Source organism: Maylandia zebra, linkage group LG7 (genome assembly GCF_041146795.1).
Source record: "Maylandia zebra isolate NMK-2024a linkage group LG7, Mzebra_GT3a, whole genome shotgun sequence".
Classification (NCBI taxonomy): Eukaryota; Metazoa; Chordata; class Actinopteri; order Cichliformes; family Cichlidae; genus Maylandia; species Maylandia zebra.
Window position 1 is genome coordinate 32,517,911 of NC_135173.1, and position 22,903 is coordinate 32,540,813.

General features: G+C 43.2%; 1 long non-coding RNA gene across 2 annotated transcripts in view; it reads right to left on the reverse strand.

Annotated features, from left to right (window-relative positions):
* Window positions 1-6,096: 6,096 nt before the first annotated feature.
* Window positions 6,097-22,903, reverse strand: part of LOC143419470 (uncharacterized) — a 32,707-nt gene continuing 15,900 nt past the window's right edge. For both annotated transcript variants that reach the window (XR_013099452.1, XR_013099451.1), the window contains exons 2-4: window positions 10,807-10,975; window positions 7,030-7,208; window positions 6,097-6,902 (exon numbers count right to left, since the gene is read on the reverse strand). This is a non-coding gene — a long non-coding RNA (uncharacterized LOC143419470). The remainder of the gene's footprint in view (window positions 6,903-7,029; window positions 7,209-10,806; window positions 10,976-22,903) is intronic.

The window sequence follows — 22,903 nt, forward strand, 5'->3', positions numbered from 1 at the left end:
AGTGAAATCAAACTTCACGCTTATAAACAATTGTATCATAAGGGTAATAAGTATTCAACATCAGCAAGACAAGTATCATGTGCAGGTTTTCTCAAATCAGTAAACTACAATTATTACCATAATTTGCCTCAGACATGGATCATCCCATGTACTCAGTCAACATTAATGTAATCGGTGACTTCTCTTAAGCAAAGTCACTCCACTCATGTATCACTAGGAGCTCAATAGTGGCCCGCTAATGACTCCCATATGAAACTATTCCATAAACATTGCATCTCGTATTTGTTTTTCTCATGTTACATGTCCGTCTCTGCTGAATCCTCTACATGCACTCTTAGAAAAACAAACATTAGCAACACACATAAATCATCCTGGTGACCAGGCGCAGGTCGACAGGTTCCAGAGGTGCTATAAAAAGACCATAAAGTTAGCCATCCATAGCTGTGGAAAGAATGTTATTCACATCATCAAAGTAACCTTCACATTTTCCCAAAAACACAGTGTAACAGCATCACCAACTCATAACCTGTAAACACAGTTTCTTCACACATAAACCCAGAAATCCTGTAGTAGAAAAACATCATTAAGTTGTGTCCTGCTGTAAATCACATGATCAAATCACATGATTAACATGCAGCAGCTGTGTTCAGAGCCCTTCCCGTGCTTTTCCCTTCCAGCACAGTACCACCTAAGAAGCTGGACATCTGTAGTGAGGCTTTTTTCCATGTCCTAAAGGTAAGGCTGCAATATTCTATGTGTATATATTGTTGAATTTTGCAGTTACTCATGTTTTCATTTTATATATTTTACTGTGGAGTCAGTCAAATATTCTTAAAGTTCAGATCCCCATAACATGTTGATGTTAATAAAAACCTACAAAAAAAGTTGATCTATTTTATACTGTAATGCAACTCAAAAATTGTGTTTCTTACGGTCTTGTTCTAATCCTCTTTTTTTTCTGTCATGTAGACTTCAGAAGACCCTGAAGGCTACCTGCGTCAGCGACCCCTGGCTTGTCCACTTCTGCTTGTCTCTGAAGGCAACTGCATGATAGCTGTTGGAACCACACCGGTGAGCACTTTTGACCGGAAGGATCTTAATGAGGGACTGCTCTATCTGATGGCATATTACTATGCCCTCCACCCCACATATCCAAAGTGCATTTCCACGCTGCTGTCTGTCTTGCAAACTGAAATACTCAAAGACTCCATCCATGACCGAGATTCAACCCCCTCTTACAAGAAGGCGCTTGGTGAGTGGAAGTCATTCATTGAGTGAGTCTCTCAGATGACAGACTCCATCTGCCTTGTTTATCAGACTCAGTGTTGGTCAGTGAGGTTGTTTTTTTTTTCTCTAGAAAAGTTGTTCAAATGTAAAACACATGTTTGTTTGTGTGGTCGTTAAACTTGTTCTTCTAAAATGTTATGTAATATAGGATTTGAAATAGTGATTGTTTTAAGCTTCAGCAAAATTTATTTTTGATACCAGCCATGAGTGTGTTATACTGTTATTATTCATGTTAAGAGTATCTGGAATATGCACTTCTTATATTGGCCATGTTACACAGTACCCTGCTGAAATGTATAATTTTAGACATGATTCTCCTGGAACAGACCTCAGTGAGTTACTGACCCATTGCTGTGTCAATAAAAGCGCAAAATCTAAGAGTGCTTTTGCTGTCTTAATTTAAGATGAATTCCCTTATTTTTAGTAGCTTTTTGAAGAGATGGTGTCTTATTCTCGGGAATTTTTGCTGATTATTGTTCTCAGAGTCAAAACATAATTCTTATAGTTAGCTCAATCAAGAAAGAAACAATTCAGTTTTAAGAAAATTTGTCCTATGGTAAGGTGTTTTTTTTATGTGAAAAATCTAAATTAAGGTGTCGAATCTTAAAGTAAGCAAATAATTATTGAAAACAGCTTGTTCAAGAAAGCATAATACTCATTTTAGGTACAGATTTTCTAAATATCAAAGTATCTTTTACTTATAATAAGTCACATTTTCTTCAAATAAGCATACATTTTAGACAATTTTGTCTAGTTAAAAGGCATATGGCAGTTAAATTAATTTGCTAGTTTTAAGAATTCTAGTTAAGCAACTTCTGCTTACCCCATTGGCAGATTTTTTTGCTCAAAACAAGAAAATTTTGTCAGATTTAAGAATATTTGGCTTGTTTCAAGTATAGCTGTTTTTGCAGTGTGCTGTAAAAAGAAATGTAAATGTTAGCACTGCGCGGGTGTATACACTCTTTCTCACAGTAATCTCTGTGAGCAACACAAGCCCATGAATAACACACCCCTGGTAGATTCACAAACACAGAAAGTGGCATTTAAAAGTTAAATCGGTACGGCCAAAGCTCATGCAACCTCAGATGTTGCTGTTAGCTTTCTGCTCCTGTAAAAAGAAGCACATAAATTCATCTACCCTTTTGTCCTGTCTAGGTGGAGGTTAACCTTGAGTCGTGGTCAAGTCTTGTCAGCTTTTACCAGTCAGTCAGTTTGTTTTTATTTCCATTCATTCATTCATTCATTCATTCTTTCTTTCTTTGCTGATAGTGGAAACTATCGTCGCATTTGATCTCCACCCTCAGCAAAATGACGTCATTTCAAAAAGAAAAAGAAGAACTTTAGATCGGATTACCTCGCTGAATCCTTTTTAGGCAGGGACTCTTATTTTCTAATTGTCCCAAATAAGTGGCTTTCTCCTGAGCCCATTTTAATGTGGAGAAACTCCATCCATCCATCTTCATCCGCTTATCCGAGGTCGGGTCGCGGGGGTAGCAGCCTAAGCAAAGAGGTCCAGACCTCCCTCTCCCCAGCCACCTCCTCCAGCTTGTCCGGGGGAATACCAAGGCGTTCCCAGGCCAGCCGAGAGATATAATCTCTCCAGCGTGTCCTGGGTCTGCCCCGGGGCCTCCTCCCGGTGGGACATGCCTGGAACACCTCGCCCAGGAGGCGCCCAGGGGGCATCCTTGCCAGATGCCCGAACCACCTCAGCTGGCTCCTTTCGATGTGGAGCAGCAGCTGCTCTACTCTAAGCCCCTCCCGGATGGCCGAACTTCTCACCCTATCTCTAAGGGAGAGGCCAGCCACCCTTCGGAGGAAGCTCATTTCCGCCGCTTGTATCCGCGATCTCGTTCTTTCGGTCACTACCCACAGCTCGTGGCCATAGGTGAGGGTAGGGACGTAGATCGACCGGTAAATTGAGAGCTTCGCTTTTACACTCAGCTCCCTCTTCACCACGACGGACCGGTGCAGCGTCCGCATTACTGCAGCCGCAGCCCCAATCCGTCTGTCGATCTCCAGCTCCCTTCTCCCATCACTCGCGAACAAGACCCCGAGATACTTGAACTCCTCCACTTGGGGCAGGAACTCATCCCCGACCCGGAGTGGGCACTCCACCCTTTTCCGGCTGAGAACCATGGCCTCAGATTTGGAGGTGCTGATCCTCATTCCCGCTGCGTTACACTCGGCTGCGAACCGCTCCAGTGCGAGCTGGAGGCCCTCACCCGATGAAGCCAACAGAACCACATCATCCGCAAAAATCAGAGATGAGATTCTGAGGCCACCAAAGCGAAAGCCCTCCGCCACTTGGCTGCGCCTAGAAATCCTGTCCATAAAAATTATGAACAGAACCGGAGACAAAGGGCAGCCCTGGCGGAGCCCATCACCCACCGGGAACGAGTCCGACTTATTGCCGGCAATGCGAACCAAGCTCTTGCAACGGTTGTATAGGGATTGAATGGCCCGTAGCAATGGGCCAGACACCCCATACTCGCGCAACACCTCCCACAGGACACCCCGAGGGACACGGTCGAATGCCTTCTCCAGGTCCACAAAACACATGTAGACTGGTTGGGCAAACTCCCATGCACCCTCAAGTATCCTCGAGAGGACAAAGAGCTGGTCCAGTGTTCCGCGACCAGGACGAAAACCGCATTGTTCCTCCTGTATCCGAGGTTCGACTAGCGGACGAACCCTCCTCTCCAGCACCCTGGCATAGACTTTCCCGGGGAGGCTGAGGAGTGTGATCCCCCTGTAGTTGGAACACACCCTCCGGTCCCCCTTCTTGAAGATGGGGACCACCACCCCGGTCTGCCAGTCCACAGGTACTGCCCCTGATCTCCACGCAACATTGCAGAGACGTGTCAACCAAGACAGCCCTACAACGTCCAGAGCCTTCAGGAACTCGGGGCGGACCTCATCGACACCAGGGGCTCTGCCACCAAGGAGTTGTTTAACTGCCTCAGTGACCTCGCCCCCGGAAATCGGTGGGTCACACCCCTCATCCCCAGACTCTGCTTCCTCCCCGGAAGACGTGTCAGTGGGATTAAGGAGGTCCTCGAAGTATTCCTTCCACCGCCCGACAATTTTCTCAGTCGACGTCAACAGCGCTCCGCCAGCACTATACACAGTGCAGGTAGAGCACCGCTTTCCCCTCCTGAGACGCCTGACGGTTTGCCAGAATCTCTTCGAGGCAGTCCGAAAGTCTTTTTCCATGGCCTCTCCGAACTCCTCTCACACCCGAGTTTTTGCTTCAGCCACTGCCCGAGCCGCATTCCGCTTGGCCTGTCGATACCTGTCGGCTGCCTCCGGAGTCCCACAGGCTAACCAAGCCCGATAGGCCTCCTTCTTCAGCCTGGTGGCTCCCTTCACCTCTGGTGTCCACCATTTGGTTCGGGGATTACCACCACGGCAGGCACCAACCACCTTGCGGCCGCAGCTCAATGCAGCAGCTTCGGCAATGGAGACGCTGAACATGGTCCATTCGGACTCAATGTCCCCAGTCTCCCTCGGGATGCTGTTGAAGCTCTGCCGGAGGTGTGCGTTGAAGATCTCGCGGACTGGGGCCTCTGCTAGACGTTCCCAGCACACCCTCACTACGCGTTTAGGTGCACCAGGTCTGTCCAGCGTCCTCCCCCGCCACCTGATCCAACTCACCACCAGGTGGTGATCAGTTGACAGCTCAGCCCCTCTCTTTACCCGAGTGTCCAGAACATATGGTCGCAGGTCTGGTGATACGATTACAAAATCGATCATCGACCTACGGCCTAGAGCATCCTGGTGCCACGTGCACTTATGGACACTCTTATGTTCGAACAGGGTGTTCGTTATGGCCAAACTGTGATTAGCACAGAAGTCCAATAACAAAGCACCGCTCGGGTTCAGATCAGGGAGGCCGTTCCTCCCAATCACGCCCCTCCAGGTCTCGCTGTCGTTACCCACGTGAGCATTGAAGTCTCCCAGCAGGACAACAGAGTCTCCAGGTGGAGCACCTTCCAGCACCCCCCCCAGGGACTCTAAGAAGGCTGGGTACTCCGAACTGCCACTCGGCGCATAAGCGCAGATGACAGTCAGGACCCGTTCCCCGACCCTAAGGCGCAGGGAACAAACCCTCTCGTCCACCGGGAAAAACCCCAACGTACCGGCAGCAAGCCGAGGGGATATAAGAATACCCACCCCAGCCCGCCGCCTCTCACCAGGGGCAACTCCAGACTGAGACAGAGTCCAGCCCCTCTCCAGGAGACTGGTTCCAGAGCCCAGACAATGCGTAGAGGTGAGCCCAACTATATCTAGCCGGTACCTCTCAACCTCGCGCACCAACTCAGGCTCCTTCCCCACCAGAGAGGTGACATTCCATGTCCCTATTGCCAGTCTTGGCAGCCGGGGGTCGGTCCGCCAGGGCCTCCGCTCCTGGCCGCCACCCGGCTCACAATGCACCCGACCCCTATGGCGCCTCCTGCGGGTGGTGGGCCTGCGGGAGGATGGGCCCATGTCTCCTCTTCGGGCTGTGCCCGGCCGGGCCCCATGGACTAAGGCCCGGCCACCAGACGCTCGCCCTCGGGCACCCTCCCCGGGCCTGGCTCCAGGGCGGGGCCCCGGTAACCCTATCCCGGGCAGGGTAAACTGTTCCCTCGATATTCTTTTCATGGGGGTCTTCTGAATCGCTCTTTGTCTGGTCCCTCACCCAGGACCAGTTTGCCATGGGAGACCCTACCAGGGGGCAAAAGCCCCCAGACAACATAGCCCCTGGGATCCCTGGGACACACAAACCCCTCCACCACGATAAGGTAGCGATTCAAGGAGGAGGTGGAGAAACTCACTTGTAACAATTTTCTCGACGACGTGTAGCACTTTTAATTCCCGACATGCAGATCTGCTTAAACAGAGATAATCGAACAAAACTTTCAGTGCACTGTGAAAGTATCAAAATAAAAAGGCCTTGTTACGTTACACAAGCTCCTCATCTCAGGAGGGTAAATCATACCATTAGCATGATTTATCATACTATCATACTAATTGGCAGGCTCAACTTCACAACAAAAGAAAAATCATCAGCTAGATTTACTCCAAACCAACAATCAGCCACACAACACGCAACATGACCCTAATGTCTTATTAGCTATGAGTTTAATCCCTAGGTCTGTGCTTTTCACTCATTTAGGCCACAGATCTATTTTATCCAGTTTTTCTTTTTTCCCGTCATCATAAAACGTGTGACATGTCATCAGGTATTTCACAAAAGACGTTTGTTCTTATGTATTCAGAGTTGTGTATCTGGGTGCAGGATTCACTCGCACATCAAAACAGGAAACACAGTGTTTTAGAGTCTCCACTCTAACAAACTCCAACACATCCCATTCACTCGTGCTAGAATTCAGTCACCTTTCATTAATCTAAAAATGATCAACTAATTTGAATCAGCTATTAACCCACTAAGATGAAAGGACAACAGAAATGCATGTTCAAAATCTTATCACAAAAATAGAATTTCTCTCATACTTGTGCTGCATCAATCAAGCAGGAAGCATCTGTCATGGCCTGGGTGGGCACCTGCAGGTCTCCGACAGCGGCCCCTCCTCCTTTGGGCGGAGTTCGGTTGCTCCTCCCTGGCTGACCACCTGTGAGCAATCATGCCAGCAGTAGATCAGACCTGCGCTCTCAACCATTCATCGCCTGAGTATCTGCTATCCCCATGTCAGTCGAGTGGAGCATCATAACCCTGTCCAACGTCATGTGATGACTTACTTGTGTTTCTTGTCCTCAGAAGTAGCACCTGGTGTGGAGATCTCGTTTCTCTCACTCCCGCCTTCCTGGACCTGGGCCGCCTGCTGCTAACACGACGTGGTCTGCCGGCCCACCACTCACTTGCCTGCCTCCCCACGCCTCGACCGCTTCCGGGCTTCCGCTCCACCTGTCCCCTCCACCTGAAACCAAGTAAGACAACTCAATTCAACTGTGGAGGATCGTTGATTGTCTGCTGGATCCCACTGACCGTGATCTCCTCTAATTCCAGTGCCCCGGCCCCTGCCTAGTCCTGTTTCTACCTCCCCGCTGCCTCTGCTGTTCAGCAGTCTCCTAGAGGTGTCTAGGTCGCCTTCATTTCCTTAGCTAATCTTACGCGCCACGAGTGTGGTGGCGTCGCTTTGCTTTTGCTTTTGTTTACCTGTGGGCGGAAATAAATCATTTTTTGTTCCCTACCGTCTCGCTTCCGGGTTGGTTTCTGCACCTGTGTCCATCTTTGTTCCCTCGTGCCGCAGGGCCGTGACAGCATCTCCCAATTTACTATATTAACAACTAAATTTATTGTCTGATCACTGGTTGGTCAAACCAGAATCTTTTTCCCACGAAAGTTAAACTGTTGTCCTGCAACCTAGAGAGTCAATTTTTTGCATTGGATAAATTCAGTATTTGATAACAAGTGTCTGCTAAATTTACACTATTTTAACACTGATGAGAGATGACAAGCTAATTTTCATTGCATGTATGTTTGTGTTATTAGGCAGGTTTAATGCATGTCTGTGGAGCTGCATAGCCAGCAGAGCATGTTCTTAAAGCTGCCTTTCCTACACATTTCTCTGGTATTATTTAATCATTTTGTAACCGATGTGCTATGAGTCCACTGATCTTTGCATCACTTCTCATCACACTAAGTGACTTGGACAAGATGGTAAACAGACTCACATGCTTAAGATGTTGTCTAATCTTCATGAGCTCTCTTGTGTTTGGAAGTGTTAGTAGGGTTAATGCATGTTCTGCTTGTGTGTGTGATTTTGTATGTTTCTTTTTGCAGTGTTTCAGACTCCTTCACAATTTCCCACTTAAGCAGTCAGTTTTGACCAAATTTTGATTTCCCACTTTAAACACCAGCATTCTCACTTTCACTGTTGTCCTCTCCCACTTCAACAGTCCAATAGCAGGCAGTTCTCCTTCAGCTTCGTCCTGTGTTTCACTGTCTCTTCTTGCCATTGTAACGGAGTTAAAAATACATATGAAAAACATGCACTTACCTGTTCTTAATTATCATTTTAAGTGTGAATTTTATCATTTTTTTAATTGTATTTTATTTTGAAAACCCAGAAACCGGATCTCACTCTAACGTTTAGAAGCTGCTAAGGCTTCCGCTCCTCACAGCGCGCGTTTGCACTGTGAGGGTAAGTCCTGTAATGAAAGGCTCTGGCATTTTTATGGTTTCTGGTGTGAATGTTGTTACATAAGTTGTACATGTCGATGTATATAGGTTCATATTGATGTTAGAAAGTTTCTGTGTAACTGAAACAAAGGCGGGTTGCTGTTAAATAGTGTTTCTGCCGTATTTATGCTCTTTGGCAGTAAGTCTTTGTCAGCCCCCTAGTGGTTGCTGCGCATAGCAGGAAATGTGTTTGGATGTACCGTTTTTCTGTGCTTTTTGTGATGTTGTTTTACATTGTAGGAGCTACAATTGCTGGTACCATCAGAAGACACCTGTTGAGTGTGTTTTATGTCTTCTGCAGGTACGTGAGCTTGTTAACAGCCATTTTGTCTGTAAAGCACAAGCAAGTGAAGATGTAATGCGCTATTGTTAATTTGACCATTAGAGGGAAATGTTTAGTTGGTGATACTTATGTTATCCTGTTATTCTGTTTTATACGATTGTGAAATGTATTTTATTAGTCATAAGATTTCTTTTGTATACAAGCTCAGTATGACAGAGTGTAAAATGAGAGAAATTATTATTTTCCACCTTTTCTTTATTAAAAGGTTAATTGTAAGTCTGTTAAGACAGCGCGCGTTTGCACTGTGAGGGAGCTACAATTGCTGGTACCATCAGAAGACACCTGTTGAGTGTGTTTTATGTCTTCTGCAGGAATAAACTGTGAAAAGCCAACCTTCCTGAGCGTCTGTGATTTTTGAAGAGCTGGAAGTGTTACACCATTTTCTCCAAAGGTGGCAAATGTCAAACTCCAACAGTCTCCTCAGTTCTCCTCAAACATTATTTTCCCATGCACAGTGAATTTGCAGTTTGTTGGAAACACAGTGCCATTCATCCAATCAGGCAGGATGATGGGTTTGCTTTTCTTCTCTGATGTTGTTTGTCGACACTGCTGCTGCTTGCTGGGACTCTTTGCTCAGGACTTTGCTGCTGTGTCTTTATCTGCCATATTATTGCTCTTTGGAGCTGCATTCCTTGTCTTCAGGGAGGAGTGAGAGCTCGCTTGTGAGTTTGAGAGACACATGGTGCTATAAATAAGTTAGCCAGAAACTTGGCCTGAATGTTTCCAATGATGTTAAACTATAATTTTCTTCCGACCGCTGCATGTGGAAAATTGATTCACCTGAAAGTGACAAACTAAGACATTTTCATTATTATTATCACTGCTTAATCAACACACATCTCTCTCTCTCTCTGTTTTTGTGAACAGTCCTTTAAGCAGAAAATGAGATTGTAGTTGTTCTTGGCTGATCAACACAAAACCTTTTCCCTATGATTATTTTTCATCTACAATGTAATGGTGACCTGCAGAATCACCACTCTCACAATCAGAGGCAATTACTTTTACACAGCGCACAAAAACACTGTGACGTCAGACACATTAACACTCACTTGTTTCATCTGCGTAAATAAATCATTTGGCCAATGGCATGTGCCATGGTGATCCATAAATATGATCACAAGTTTATTTAACTATTTTTCAACCCACCAAAACAAATAAACAAAAACATGATGCTGATGCTATGAACACTCTACACACATGAGTCAAGATGCAGAAAAACTGCTGCGCATCTGAAAGAAGAAGCTGAACTCACGCAAACGCTGCACACTCCAGTTATCACAGTGATCATAGTTCTGTTTCCCTCTCTTTGAAGAGTTCTCAGCCAGCTCTCGATCTGATAATGTGTAGCTTGCTCATCAGCTCAGAAGAGACCGCAACGCAACCTCACACAGTGGTTGCGTGCTTTGACCCACACAGTGGCAAAGACTTGCACTTTCATATTCAATTCAGCTTCTGTAATCATGTATTTTTCAGCTGCTTCATACAGGGTTCAGCATATTAGTTGTTTTCACAGGTGTGCTCTATATCTCAATGGCTCATAATAAGATGACAGTCTTTCAAACAGGTCAAGTGCCTCTATGCACGTCATTAGTTTAAATATTTACCTATATCACTTCATCTGTCATTGTACTGAATTTGAGCAACCCTGAGCTTAATGCGGATTACTATTAACAACTGTATTGTGCTGTAAAATCAACTTACTTCCAGACACACACATATAGACATTTGCGCGCTAATTTGTCACGAAGTAATTTCGGCTACCTCTAAAACCTAAGTCTAATTCAGTTCCTTTTGGCGAACCCAACCTATTTTAATTTCTCTGTCTCAATGTGTTTTCATTTGCCTAAACGTATTTTAATTTGTCACGAAGTAATTTCAGCTACCTCTAAAACTTAAGTCTAATTCAGCTCCTTTCGGTGAACCCAACCTAATTTATCACATTACTTTAAACCTTTGCGGCCATTTTATATACCAAAATAGTGTTTCTCACCCTCCAACGTCTCACTGGTGGTTCGGATCATCAGACTGAATCCCAGCGCCGTGGACCAGGCCACCGGCCCAGACCCGAATTAACGCCCTGGGGCTCTCTCCTCGTCTAAGAGGGCTGTGCATAGGCTTCGGTGCTGGCTCCCCACGGCGTCATGAATCAGTGCTGGATCCTGGAACAGAGTCACAGATAACAGTTCTGATATTTTCTGATCCGGCTACGAAAGACCAAATAATGTTAAGAGATATATTCTAAAACTCTTCTTCAGTAGAGAATCAGAGAAGAGAAACACACAGATTTTCTTGCTAGCAAGGGCAGTCTCCTGAGCTCACACACCAAGAGTGAGGCTCAGAGACTAAGCACTGAGGACTGCCCTGGTCTTTTATTTATACACTTCAGTGGGTGCTTGTTCCTTACATTGGAATGTGTGTGTGTGTGTGTGTGTGTGTGTGTGTCAGAGTGTGACCCCATAAACGACTTCCTGCTGGTCTGGAAAATCCAACAGTTCATCTATATGTAAAAAAGCACTTAGACTAAAACTGACATAGCTACGTTAATCCTACCGTAAATGGTAAAATGGTAAATGGCCTGTATTTATATAGCGTAAAACAATAAGACAAGGTACGACCTCTCCCATACTCCTAGGATGTGGGGGTGAACGCCAGAACACCCTGGAATGTTACAGACCTCCTAGGATGAGACATTCTTTCAATATGCCACCAACTATATACTTCTAAACACAAATGATTACATGCAGTATTCTACCATATGCAAACTTATATCATTAAAACATTATACTGACTACTAAGTACAATTTTCCATTGACAACTTGTATTGCTCCCAAGGAAAGCATGCATGCTAGATGAGGGGCATGTTCTCATACACCTTTGTAACACTGGACTTGTTTTTGCACCCATCCTGCTGGCTGTTAGAAACAATGTTACATACAGTTCTAAGGCACTGTGTCCTCATCCTCATGTGTTCAGATTATCTGAATCCTTCACAGTGTGCGCTGTAGGAATAGGTTCCCCGTGTTATAAATAACAAATATAAATGAGCTCAGTCACTAAAGAGACAGAGAAGACAAACAGAGTGATGACAGCAAAATTATGTAAGATGACACGCACAGACGCCTACACACACTCATCTACAGCGAGAGCAATGAACGATGTGAAACAGAAAACTGTAGAGCAACAAAGAGAGGTGTATGTCTGTGAAGGTTCTCAGTCATCCAACTCATCGTAGTCTAAGGAGCTCGGAAAGAAAAGCGTCTGGACTTCTTTAAAGTCTTGACTTGCATTGCTTGGAAGGGAGCTTGGAAAGAAAAGTCCAGACACTTTTCTTTCCAAGTTCCGTAGACAAAGAGAGGTGTAATCATTGGACAGACTCCACAGAGGAAGATTTTGTTTACAGATCAATACAGTAAATCAGAGTTTCAAACCCACACAAGCAACCACACACTTTAGTGCTTTATTAGCACTGGTTCAACTCAATGTGAGAAAATACATTGAAACACTATCTAGAAAATAGCCCAGATGAATGAATAGAGTGTTACATGCAGTGTGTTTGATTACAGAATATTGAATGTTATGCTACATTTGCCTTGGCTAGAAGAAGAAGACAGATAGAATGAGAGAGATAGTTACAACAAAGTTGCAAGAGTTTAAGAAATGTAATCAGATACTGTTTGAGGAATCAGCAAACATAAATGTGGACCATCTGTGAGAGCTCACTGATACAAACTCTGTATCCATACATCTGCACATGAAACAGACATTTTCCAATCCAGGATCATGCTTGATTAGATCCTTCTTTTTTGACCTACCGCCTTCGATCATGAGGATGAAGAGATGTTCCCAAGCCAGCTGAGCGTTATCATCTCTCCATCTTGACTCCTCTACTACCCAAAACATCTAATCTGAGACATCCAAGTGTCATCCTGGTCAAATGCCTGAACAACCTTGACTGGTGATGTGGAAGAGCAGCAGCATTACTCTGAGCTGCTCCTGAATGTACAATCTCCTCTCTCTAAGCCCAGCCACACTTGAATGAAGCACATTTATATTACTTGTATCCTCAGTCTTACTCTTCCAATCACTACCAAAAGATCGTAACTAGGAGTCTATCTGGAAATATAGTTACATTTATAGTCAATTTACAGCTTCATTTTTTACACTCAGTTTTCTCCTTGCCACTGAGGACGGGTGGTATCCATTTCACACAATATCACGTACTATGCTGTACGTTCCTGTACGTTATTAACTGAGTTAATAAAAGTGCAAAAAGTACACAGCAAAATCTCCAGTGTTAAATTAACAACCAGTGTTAAATTAAAAGTAACCTAGTCAGTTTTGAAGATTAACAATGGCTAACACTGAGCAGTGCTGATTTTCTAACACTGGAATATTTCTAACATTTTGAGTTATTTTCCAGTGTTAGAAAATGTTTTTCTAGTGAGTGGAGGTTGCACATCGATCACTGATTGGTCTCTAGGCCTGTGTGACTAAGGCCTGAGAATCAGTAATACTGTAAGTCAAGAGATAAAATGTTAGAAAAACAAAAATCCTATTTGTAATTATTATTTTGTATTTGTGTGTTAATGCATGTTTAAAATAGTCAGACAATGAAATATGTGTGAGCATTCCATCCATCACTTTAACAAAAGTCTAATGTCGATAACATTAGCATTCAGCGAGCACATTTCCCAATTAAACATTGACACTCTGTCAAATCCTCGTGGGAGCTGTCATGTGTTGTTGCAGCCACTGTCTCTACTGTCTGTCAGAGGGACTGTTCATCAGCTGTTTATGCAGAAAACCAGAGGTAAAGGTTCAGCACAGACTCACGTAATTTTTCTTCTTAGGGGTGACCAACCATGTGTGGAGGACAGATTGATACTGCCCGGCCTGAAGACCCACTGAAGTATGGCAAGCAATATAAAAACTTAATTTAAGTGTGAGTGTTTAATACCAGCTGCTTCATACAAGTACAAAGTAAGAAACAGACAGAGGTAAAAATCAAAGTAGACATGGAACATACAGCTGGACCCACAAAGAGAAAAACTGTAAATCAAGACAGCCCATATTATAATTACCCTGAGAAACAATTAACAGACCGAGGTTCAAAGGCTGGGAAGGTTTCACTGCAGAGGAAAATGCATGCTGCTTGGTTCTCTATTTGAATAGCAACATATGGATAAAATGCCAAAAAATGATGAAGCATTACAGAAGTCAGGTGAAGAGAGTGGATGATTTCCAATTTAATCAGCCAATTCAGTGGATTAGAAAGTCAAAACCAGACCAGATAAATTCACCATGAACTGTTTACAAAGTATGTCTTGTTCTTCTTATTAAATCTCTGACAATGACACTAAAATGTTCCCCATGTGTTTGTAGATAAACTATACAACTGTGGTGTTCCCAGTGCTGCAGCACTGAGTTTGCAGCAGCAACAGCAACTCTAAAGCAAAACTTTAGCTGCACAAAGACAACTCGTGAACAGCCTGTATTTTAAAGAGATTCATGTAGCAACCCACTGGGTTTCTGAGCTTAACGTTCAACGTTCCCAATGTCAGATTGTTGGAGCCAGAAATTTGGACAAGAAGCTAAAGTGCTAACTTAGCACATTCAGACTTTTAAGAAAAGGTATCGAGTATAGCATCAATGCATTTAGGACAAGAAAATTAAGCCAATACAAAAGTGCCTTAAACTTTCATGCAATCTGAAGGCCACCAGTAGTTATTAAAATGTCCTGACCTCTGCAAACACTTTCAGATAGAGTTGTGGACTCTGTCACTCATTTCAGGTCGTATGGAGCTAAAAAAAAAAAAGTTAATCTATGTTGCAAATTGGTCATACCATATTTCAAATTGGAGGATTACCTGTGAAACTTAACTACATGCTCATTGGTTAATGACTTAACAGTCACCAATGATTAGTCAGTGAATATATGGTTTCATAGGTCACTCCCATCTTGAAGTCTAAAAAGCATCCAAATGGATGAAAAACAACCACTCCACTTACAGTTGTTAATTATTTATAGGGTAAATTATTTATAGCTAAATTGAGTCACTGAACTGGATATCTCAATCACGTTTCTGGTTTTGGAAGTTTTGCAGATTTTTTTAACTCTTCCCTTTCTGAATGAATTTGATCTAACATGATCTTTAAGCCATCACTGTCATTCATTATCTACCAGGTCACTGTTAACCCGTCTAACTGTAGATGGGTTAACTTCCCACCTGACCATCACAGAGTCTAGATACCCCTCACCCCCAACTGGTCGTGGCAGATAGCCGCTCCTCCCTGAGCCTGTTTTGAGGGTTCTTGATGTTAAAAGGGAATTTTTCCTTCCCAAGTACTTGCTCATAGAGGGTCTTTAGAATGTTGAGGTTTTCTCTGTAATATTTTAGGGTCTTTAAAACATCTTGAAGTGATTGGTTTTGATTTGGTTCTATATCAATAAAAATGAAATTAACTTTACCCAAACTTTCAGGAGCCTACTATGCGAAGGACATTTTCTACAAAACTACTTGAGCTTGGTCTTTCAAATATTTGGCTCTATGACTTTATGGATACAAACTCTCAGGTTAACTTGAAATGCCTTAATATTTGGATACCTGAGCTCAGACAGCAGATGTGGAGGCCACAGTTTTGCAGGTTGGGGACTGATATTGTATTTACAGCTTACTGTTATGTTATGACAGTCCAAATCAGGTGAATAGTTTCACAGATATTAAAGCTTGAATATGGAAACAAAAACACATTTTCATCCAACTTCATTGTGATATTCCCCAGGTATGACACCACGCACAAAATCCAGATGAACCTTAGAAAAATCAAGGTCCTAATAGTATTGTATATAAAAATACCCGGGGAATATCACACTGAAGTTGCATGGAAATGTAGTTTTGTTTCCATATTCAAGATTTAATATCTGTGAAACCATTCACCTGATTTGGACTGTTCTCAATAATATGTTGTGCTTTGTGTATGAGAAGCTGTAAATAAAACGTCAGTTCCTTACCTGCACAACCATAGTTTCTATAGGCCTCTGCCACCAGTAATTGGACAGCAAGATCTTAACCTCATCCAGTATCTGTTTCTACATTGGATCTGTAAATTTCGTGGATGCAGCTTTCTTAGTCATAATATGATGAGCTGATAGTGTGAGGCCCATCACGCTAGTATTTTAATGTACAGAGTTTTGTCAAGGAGCTTTGACAGCAGAAAATAGACCAATGGATTGATCATATTCTGATTGCAACAGGTAGTTTCCCTGTCAAGACTGAACAATAATGATACAGATCACATGTTAATAGCAGGTGGAAATGGGGTCAGAGTTACCGTTTTAACTGCCTGGTGATTTCGTTTCATTTTGTCTCATATTGGCTCTTTAAAGGTTCCAGACATAATAAAACGTGTTTTTTTTTTTTCCTTGTTCTTGAAGGGCTGCTCCTTTGTGGATAAATGTTTCTTTTTAACAAGGCCATGAACATCACAGGATAGATCATATGTGATTGGAACGAAGTGAATCTGTGCAATAAAATGGATTCCAGCTGTCAGTGTGGCTGAGTTATTCAGGATATTTCTCCTCAGAGGGACTCATTGAAATTCAATGGGTACATTAGTTATCTGACTGTGGGCCCGGTGGCAACACAGTGTGACGCTGGCGCTGTTTTCCATTAATTTTTATCTGACTGGAAACAAGTTTTGTTTTCATAAAATTCATTTCTTTATCGACAGTTTACAGCAAAGAACGTAGCAGAAGTGGTGTGCAGATACACAAAAAAATAACACAAAGACAGGGACAGTATCTTTGGAAACACTCCAAACCTCTGCAGCTTTCACATAAAAACATCAGTGTTTCAGCCATAATCAGCCGTTGTCAGGTCAGAAGTTCCCATTCTTATCTAACACAAAACAAATACTCACTGACGTTAAACTGGAGCTCTTAGCACTTTATGGCAGTCCGTCACATTAATGAGGACATTCATGTTTCCTCCAAATGGCTCAGTGTAGAAATAACTCCCACTCGCACCCTCTTTGTAAGGGTAATTCACTTTGTTACAACTCGGTGTCCTTTCCTGCAGTGATAATAGTTTTGTATTCACCAGAAAAGCTCTGGGACCACTGTGACATAACTAAAAATGAATCACACTGGTCAACAAGCATCAGCAGTCACATGTAGAGATCCTACAGGGCTGTGCACGTTTTCTAGGGAACCAACATCAGATCAAACTCATGCCAGTAAGGATCTGATTTTACTGGACATGTCTCAGGATGTTTTTGCCCACGGGGAGTAGCACGGGGTGTCCCCCTGGGAATCTGATGCAGTTTTATCCAATTCTTTGGAGGAATACAAATCTGACCCCGCCAACTGACCCCGTAGGAGCTCCTTCGGGTATTTTTCAGAGGAGAAAATAGAACCTGTTTCAGGATGGATCTTTCTATGCAGGCCTGAAAACCTGTTGAGAACTGGAAAAAACTCACAGCATACTGATTTGTTAAACTCATAGTAGACATCCAGAACAAAAAATGGAACCTTGCAGTCATCGACAGTGTTGGGCATAATGCATAATGTAATGCATTATGTAATTACATCACTATATTTTTTCAATAACCCATCACGGTACTGTACTGAATTCATCACAATCAGTGTCATTTGCAGGATCACTGAACAGCACACAGTTCCATGTGGAGTTCTGTTTACAGTAAATTCAATAAAAGAGATCATTTGAAAGAATTGTCAAGAATTATTGTAGTGCAGAGGCTGAAGTATAAACGATACAGTGATTAGATTCAGATGACGGCAAGATAGCAGAGCAGATTCCTGACAATGTTAGCAAGTAGAATTAGACCTCTAGAGTCTAGACGCTGGTGGTGGCAGCGATGAAGTAAATAGAGAATGAGACTCTCAGTGATCAGTCAGGATGTGCTGGAGATGGAGATTACACACATTGCACAAATGAGAGTCTCAAAGGCAGAACGGTGAGAGGTACTGAGATCTAAACCATACGGCCCGCAGAAGGCGAGCAAGAAAATGATCGGTTCAGAGCAATGATGACAAAACTGAGTTTGACAGCCTGGGAAGAAGAAGTAATAACAAATAGACTAGAGCTCAAATGCCCAGCAATGTAGGCAGACATGCATACAGATCCTTAAGCTTCATGAGAAGAAAACTCAACTGGTATGACCACGACATAAGACCTGAAGTACAGGACAAAAGCATTCTTCAAGGAACAGTCCAATGAAAGTGGAAAGCAGAAGAAAATAAAAAATAATGGTCCAACAACAGTGAGGAGTAGACAGGACAAAACTTCAGAAAATGAAATGTCTTCTGTTACTTCTGTTCTATTGTTGTCCAGTTTATATGGGTAGTGTCACTCTGACTCCATCAGGAATTAAGGGTCATAGCAAGACTGATACATTCTACTGGATGATCGGGGAGAAACTTATAAGCGTTTGAAAGAAGGTATGCAAATAGTGTCACAGAGTGTTTAGGTCAATATTAGGGAATATTTCACAATGCATTATTTGAAGACTTTCAGTTTTAGGCTAAAAGGTCAAAAACTGACTCAAGCCAAATTTTTAAAAGAATGTGGGATTTTATTGATCCATTCTCTTCCACTTATCCTTGTCAGGGTCAGAGGGGGCCTGGAGTCTATCCCATCTGTCTCAGGGCAAGAGGGAGTTTACACCCTGGACAGATCCCCAGTCTGTTGCAGGACTAACACATAGAGACAGACAACCATTCACACTCATGTTCACACCTTCAGTATAGGCAATCCAGAGTTACCAATTAACCTATCCCCACTAACTGCATATCTTTGGAATGTGGGAGTAAGCTGGAGTACCCAGAGAGAACCCACGCAAACATGGGGAGAACTCCACAAAGAAAGTGGTATAAAACTCAGGACCTTCTTGCTGTGAGGCAACAGTGCTAACCACCATGCCACCATGCTGCCTGTGGGATGTGCCAGGATATAAAATCCTGTGTGATTTAAAATATATTTCAATATAAAATCGCACAGGATTTTATATTGAAATATATTTGCTTTTCTTTTAATCAATTTTGGTATCAAGAATTAAGTTACCAATTACCAATAATTACCAATAATGACATCGTTCCTGTGGCTCTAATCGTAATGATCAAATGAAAGACATTTAGTGTCATGTATCTAATCAGAATCAGAATCAGAATCAGAAACTTTATTGTCATTGTCATGAGAACAACGAAATTAAGAATGGTCCCCGATCATTGCATCATCCCTAGCAATATCAAAATATAAATAAAACAATAAAATTCAATAAATAAAATAGATAGAATACTTAAAATACTAATAAGATATAACAGTAAAACATTCACATACATTCCCACACACATGCTTCAGACCGTGCATAGATTAACACAAGAGTGGCGTGATGGACATTTTTTTGTAGTATTCAGATGTGTTATTGCAGTTGGATAACAGCTGTGTTTGAGTCTATTAGTCCTTGCTCTGATTGCCCTGTACCGTCTGCCTGAGGGCAACAGTTCGAACAGGGAGTGGCCAGGATGTGAGGTGTCTTTTATGATGTTTTGGGCCTTTTTAAAACAGTGGGCGTTGTGTAGAACTTCCAGTGTGGGGAGAGGGCAGCCAGTGATCTTTTGGGCGGTGTTAATGATCCCTTGGAGTGCTTTCCTCTGAGCCCCTGTGCAGCTAGTGTACCAGATGCATATGCAGTAAGTTAGAACACTCTCAATGGTGGCTCTGTAGAAGGACACCAGCAGTCTCTGTGTGATGTTATTCCTCCTGAGAATTCTCAGGAAGTACAGTCTCTGTTGGGCCTTTTTCAGCAGCTCGGAGGTGTTCACACTCCAGGAAAGGTTCTCCTCTATATTGACTCCCAGGAAGCGGAAGCTTGCCACCCTTTCTACACAGTCCCCATTTATGAATAGTGGTTGGATCTCTGCCTTTTTCCTTCTGAAGTCTATTATGAGTTCTTTGGTTTTTGAAGTGTTGAGGAGGAGGTTATTGGCCTTACACCATGACGTCAGCTGCTCCACCTCGTCTCTGTACGTAGACTCGTCTCCCTTGGAAATGAGCCCCACCACTGTGGTGTCATCTGCAAATTTCACAAAGATGTTGCTGTGGTGGCGAGGAGTGCAGTCGTGTGTGTAGAGAGAGTAGAGCAGTGGACTGAGCACACAGCCCTGGGGTGAGCCAGTGCTGAGACTCAGGGCTGAGGATGTGTGATGGCCAACTCTGACTCTCTGTCTACGGCCCGAGAGGAAGCTATTGATCCACATGCAGGTGCTGTATGGAAGCCCCAGGTCTTGTAGCTTGGCCACCAGTTTGTGTGGAAGGATGGTGTTAAAAGCTGAGCAGTAATCCACGAAGAGCATCCGCACATAGCTACCATGCTCTTCCAGGTGAGTTAATGCAGCATGGAGTGCTGTGGCTACAGCGTCTTCCGTGGATCGGTTTGCTCTGTAGGCAAACTGGTGTGGATCCAGGCTGCGGGGCAGGGCTGCTGTGATGTGTCTGCGGACCAGCTTCTCAAAGCATTTCATTACCACTGGGGTGAGTGCCACCGGTCTGTAGTCATTCAGGCCGGTGATGTGGGGCTTCTTAGGCAAGGGGACTATGGTGGAGGACTTCAGGCAGAGTGGGACAGTCGCCTGTGCGAGGGATTTGTTGAAAATCCTGGTGAAGATCCCAGCCAGCTGTCCTGCACAATCCCTCAATATTCGACCTGGCACACCATCAGGACCCGCCGCCTTCCTCGGGTTAACAGCCTGCAGCATGCGCCTCACCTCGTGCTCTTCCAGGGTGAGGGTGGTGCTGCTATGGGTGGCGTGTTGCTGCTGTGGCTCCAATACCTCCGGTACCCTGGTCTCAAAGCGGGCAAAGAAGATATTCAGCTCCTCTGCCAGCTCCAGGTCACCGTCCGCAGCTCCGAGATTGATCTTATAGTTGGTTAGGTGCTGGATGCCTTGCCACACCTGCCGGCTGGTATTACTCTTCAAATGGTCCTCGATCCTCCTCCTATAGTCCCCCTTTGCCTCTCTGATGCCTCTCTTCAGGTTGGATCGGGCTGTGGTGTAGTAATCCCTGTTGCCAGACCTGAACGCAATGTTCCTCTCCTTCAGCAGCTGCCTGACCTCCCGGGTCATCCAGGGCTTTTGGTTGGGATAAGCCCGGATCCGTTTGACTGCTGTAACAGTGTCTATGCAGTGTTTTATATAGCAGAGGACACCGTCTGTGAACATTTCCAAGTCCTGATGTTCAAAGATATCCCAGTTAGTCCTGTCAAAACAGTCCTGCAGCTGCTGAGAGGCACCCTCTGGCCATATGGTAATATTCTTTGTGATGGTAAGAGCAGTTTTCTTGAGGGGGGCATATGCAGGGATTAGAAACAGTGACAAGTGGTCAGACTGACCCAGATGTGGCAAAGGTCTGGCCCTGTAGCCCATTTTGATGTTGGAATAAACTGTGTTGTAATCCTGAGGGCTCTCCTTCGTGAGCTCTCAAAAGTAGAGACAGTTTATTTTGATGAGTCTTTAAACCGCTTTGCTGTAAGCAAAAGTCAATAAACCTGTTTGTTTGATGCTTTTTGTTTTTTGTACTGGTATCTTCAGTGTTTGCACACATTTCAGTTTGCTGGTTAAAAAAGATTTCAGGTGAGCTATGGTTCAATTTCACATGGTCTACGGTTATTATTCCAACTCTTTTATGCTGTGTCGTATAGTCTTTTGTGTCTCCTTAAATAATATTACAGTTTCTACTTTTTGCGTTTACCCCAGAGTCCCTGTTGGATGTTTACCATGAGAATTACAATGGCTTTACTCTGTTAACTTTATCTCTGTGCTGTTTAGTTTGTTTGGTGTGTATATATCAGACATTTTTGGTTGCCGGTGTTGAAAATAGTGTCATGTGATGAGAGGAAAACAACAGCTGGAAGATAAACACATTGGGAAACTGAATAGTTGGTTTTTATTAAAATAGCAACTTCCAGAAGTGCCAAAAAGTGCAGTTCCTCTAATGACCACATGGTGTAGTCATCAGAAAATATACTCCTAGTTCAAAATGTACATGTTTACAGCAAAAACTAAGATGACACTGGAAAATATTTTAAAAGCAAACATTTTTAATCATTTTAGTTTCATCTGGTTGTTTAGTAGTTCCTAAGTAGCAGAAAAGCAGGTTAAAATCATTATGGTGCCTCAGCCAAGCATCAGTTTTGGAGCAATTTTTTGTTATAGATTGTTCTTTCTTCTTCCCAAATAATTCAACTTCAGGACACAAAACATGTTGATGTTGTTTCATTTATACTTTATCTCAAGAAAAAATCAAACAAGGCCAAAAACTGTCTCTAAAGCAAGGCAATCAGCAACTTGACTCACCGACTGCTGTGAAATAATGGTCCAGTGTTGAGGTTGGAGAGATGGCATAATCTGCTGGCTACCAGCCAGAAGTCCACAATTTTTGGTAGCACTTTGTTTTGCTTCTTTGGCTGGTTTTGTTTTTTATAATTTGCTTTTTCATGCTGGTTAGGTTTAAGCTATAAAAACTACTTGGTAGCCCTGGTCAAATTTAGGGTAATATCCCAATAATGCTGTAGAGCAGCAGAGACCAGCAGAGCACACCTCAAAAGACCAATCCCAGCAGCTCTGACAAAAAAACCTTTAATTCGTGCTTCACAAAAACCGAACCTTATAACTGTGTTAATGTTGTTTATACTCTTTGAATTATTAAAAATGCTAGACATAGCATAAAATTACACATATCAAATGATTTGATATGTGTATAACTGTACTAACAGTCTAAAATCTGTGAGTTTTGTTGTGATTTGGCGCTATATAAATAAAATTGAATTGAATTGAATTATTATGTGTGTCTGTTCGTTTGCAGCCTGACCAAGCTTGCCAGTGTTAGAAATCCAGGATGTGCTGTTAAGGTTCTCATTAGTCAGTAGCCAATAAGCATCCTCCTTTTTGACTCTGAGGAGGATCCTCATTTACTAAACATAAACATAAACATAAACTCATTAGGAAAGTGGTTGCTATAGTTCAAAAGAGCCATTTCCCATTGATTTCTGTACAAGTAGAAGTTTTT